Source organism: Olea europaea, chromosome 20 (assembly GCF_002742605.1).
Source record: "Olea europaea var. sylvestris chromosome 20, O_europaea_v1, whole genome shotgun sequence".
In the NCBI taxonomy this organism is placed as follows: domain Eukaryota; kingdom Viridiplantae; phylum Streptophyta; class Magnoliopsida; order Lamiales; family Oleaceae; genus Olea; species Olea europaea.
The window spans coordinates 19,663,619-19,667,456 of record NC_036256.1 but is presented as its reverse complement, the minus strand read 5'-3'; positions in this window follow the sequence as shown (position 1 = coordinate 19,667,456).

Below are 3,838 nucleotides of genomic sequence, written 5' to 3'. Positions count from 1 at the left end.
GGCGAGCTCGTGGGCTCATCTAAATTTAATTTTATTTATTCATTTATTTAAGAATTTTACAAATAAATGAAATAATAGAAAACACTTTTAAAAAAAAATAAAAAGTGTTAAAAAATATAAATAATTTAACGAAATTTTTTTTTATTTTTTATTTATATCATATTGTAGTACTTTTTATAACGTATAAAATATTTATATAATGAAGACGAATTATTTTTTGAAATACATTTATAAAAAACATATATTTTTGATTTCTTTTTAAAATAGATAAAATGTAAACCCTCCTCCTATATCTGGGTTTGGGATCAGCTACATCAATTTTAAATAGATGGAGTAAAAAATTGTACACATTAGTACAATTTTTTAAAGAAAATTAAATTTAACAATTAAAAAATAAAGAAATTTTGATTAATATAATTAAATCAAATATCACTTATATAACGATATACAATTTTAGCGTATTTATCTTGTAGTAAAAAATGAGCGTCCTGCCAATCATTCACGCACATTAACGTTTCCAAAACATCTTCTTTCAGTCGGCTCATGACATCAGTCAAAATCTTTTTACCTGCACTAAAAGCAGATTCCGAAGCAACAGTGCTAATCAGAGGTGTCAGCAAATATTTCGCAATTGCAAAAACAATTGGCCAATGTCTTTCATACTTTCGCTAAAATTCAATTACTTCTTCTGAACTTTTTTAATTGTTCTGTCTGTTGGCATATTGTGATTGAAATAATCAATTAATTCGGCAGGCATCGCATTTTGAGTTTCGGCCGATATTTGATGAGATGCATATGTAAACGACATGGCACTAGATGAACACATTGCAATTGCATCATATCTAAATGTATTAATGCCTTGAAATAAATTCATTATTTCGGCATCATCTTCTTCAATTTCAGCGGAGGGAGTAGGTGCAGAGGGTACCTGACTAACATTCACACCCATTCTTTCCGCGTATAAATCATACATTCCACATAATATTTGCTTTAAATTCTTATAGGTGATAGATGTATCAAGTATTAAAACTTTATTGATTTGATCAATTACGTATTTAGTTCTCGAAATATTATATTAGGGGTCCATTGCGCATGCTAGAGGAAATAACATAAGCAGTTCTTCACAATATTTTATAAACTTTAATTCCATATCAATTATAATTTTACTAAAAGCAGGATTATTTTTATATTTATGGAATGTCCTTGCAATTATATAAAGGCATTCAAGCACCATACAACTTGTGGGATAATAAATGCTGGATAAAATCTTTGTGGTCTCATAAAAAGATGTCAAAAATCGTTTAACTTTCAAAGCTAAAATCCAATCGGATTCATTTAACATACCATCGTCATCACTTCTAATGCGTCTATTGTTGTAAAAGTCAATTATTAAATTTTCAAAACATTCACATGACTTTAATAGTAAGTAGAGTTACATCTATGGCCTACATCGCTAACAAATGTTTTAGCAGTCGTCACCCCTAATTCGGCACAAAAATCTTCAAATGCTTGTTTTCTATTAGGAGAAATCGTAATATATACTAATGCATTCATAATCCTTTGAAATTCATTCTTTATATGTTTTGAACCATCTTGCACAATTAAATTCAAGATATGACACACACGACGAATGTGAAACAAATACCCACCAAAATCAGGTTGAACTGTCCTGCACACTTTATCGACGACTACCTTTTTAATACTAGCATTATCAAAAGTAAAAGATCGAATTTTAGTCTTGCAATGATATTCTCTAACAATATTGATAATAGCATTATATATATTATTAACATTGTAAGGAAACTCAATAATTTTAAAAGCAATAATTTTCTTATGCATGCACCAAAGTGAATCTATATATTGTGCGGTTGTAGCTATATATGCTCTTTTATTAACCCCGTCTCATATATCAGAAGTTAAAGATATATCACCCCCATATTGTTGCAAATTCATAATTAATTGTTGTTTTGAATTATTGAAATAATTTATTGTATCGGCACGAAGAGTGTTTCGACTTACCCTAACGTACCTCGGTTGTAGATATTCTTTCACGAACGAGACGAAGTGTTGGTTGTTTGTAATAGCCAGAGGCAACTCAATGGCAGCAACAAATTTCACCATTCCGGTTCGAGTATTATCCTCCGAATACACCTACGTGGATAGCGGTGAAGTTGTAAAACCGGCTCCTGGATTGCCAAATTGCAATTGTGCTTCACCAGCTGGAAGAAGTCCATATCTGACCACACATGCTTTGTAGTGATGATTGAGATGGGTGATATCAATTCCTTTTTGCCATGTCAATCTTTGTTTGCAATATTTACATATTGCTTTAGATTCTGCAAGGCCATCAACGACTTTTTCCGTTGAAATCAACTTAAAGTGATCCCAAGATTTTACTTGTTTTTTGACCTTTCGCTTTCCCCTCGCATCTGGGATGTTTAATTCAGCATTTTCATCCTCATGTTCCGCTTTGGAAACATTAATATCATCCAAACCAATTGGATTATGGTTTCCCTCACCGTGAATGTGAACATTTTCAGGTATCGGTAGGTCATTTAGACCGGCAAATTCATTTGAAAATTGATTTTGCGGCGTCCTAGGCGATTCGCCATGATGTGGCCTACATCCTGTATCGAACAAGCTCTCAACATATGAGCATTGATCTATTTGTTTGAATGTTTATAATGAAATATTAACTAGAACAATATAAGGGACTGTTTGATTACAAAGATGAAATTTGGACGGAAAGAAAATGAATTACAGAGAATTGAATTGCCTAAAAATTGTTTTCATGAGAATTGTCAATTTATTGTGTTTAATTGGTATAATTTTTCACATGAAAAATGTTAAAATAAAAGTATTTTTTGATATTCGTTTGATTTTGTTTTATATGAAAATTGTCAATTAAAGGGATAAAAATTTACTGGTATTGAGGATATAATTTGTTTCTATTGCAAAAAAAAAAAACAAAAAACCTAAGAAAATCATCTATTTTTGGTGTTCATTTGACTTTGTTTTACATGAAAATTGTTAATTAAAGGAAAATATTTTTTTTTACAATAATTCTTTGAATTTCTTTCCATTGCCAACAAAAAAAAAAATTGCTACAGTTACCATTTTCCTCAATTAGATGAAAAATATCAATTTGGCAACAAAAGCAAGAAAACTAATTCCATGGAAAATAAATGGTATCAAACACCATTAATTGAGTAAAAGATGGAAAACTTATTCCATTTTCCATGGAAAATAATCTAATCAAACACTACCTAAATGTAGTGAGATTGTGAGAATTGGATGAATTGAAATTATAATTAATAAACTATGAAAATTGAATTGATATTGTATATTTTACAGCACAAGAGAGTAAAAACTCATAATTGATATAATAAAAAAGAGTTGAGAGAGTTGGAGTAGCAATTGATATGAAATTTTTTTTTGGGAGAAGGTGTATTTATAGTGAAGGGGGGAAAATTATAAAAAAAATAATTTCAGTGACCAACCGGTCACTGAATTCAGTGTCGCATCTGGGATGTTTAATTCAACATCTTCATCATCATGTTTCGTTTTCGGAACGTTAATATCATTCAAATCAATTGGATTGTGGCTTCCCTGACCGTGAATGTGAACATCTTCAGGTATTGGTAGGTCATTTAGACGGAAAAATTCATTTGAAAATTGACTATGTGACGTCCTAGGTGATTCGCCATGATGTGGCCCACATCCCGTATCGAACAAGCTCTCAACAAATGAGCGTTGATCCATTTGTTTGATTGTTTATGATGAAATCTTAACTAGAAGAATATAAATATAGTGAGATTGTGAGAATTGAGAATTGGAT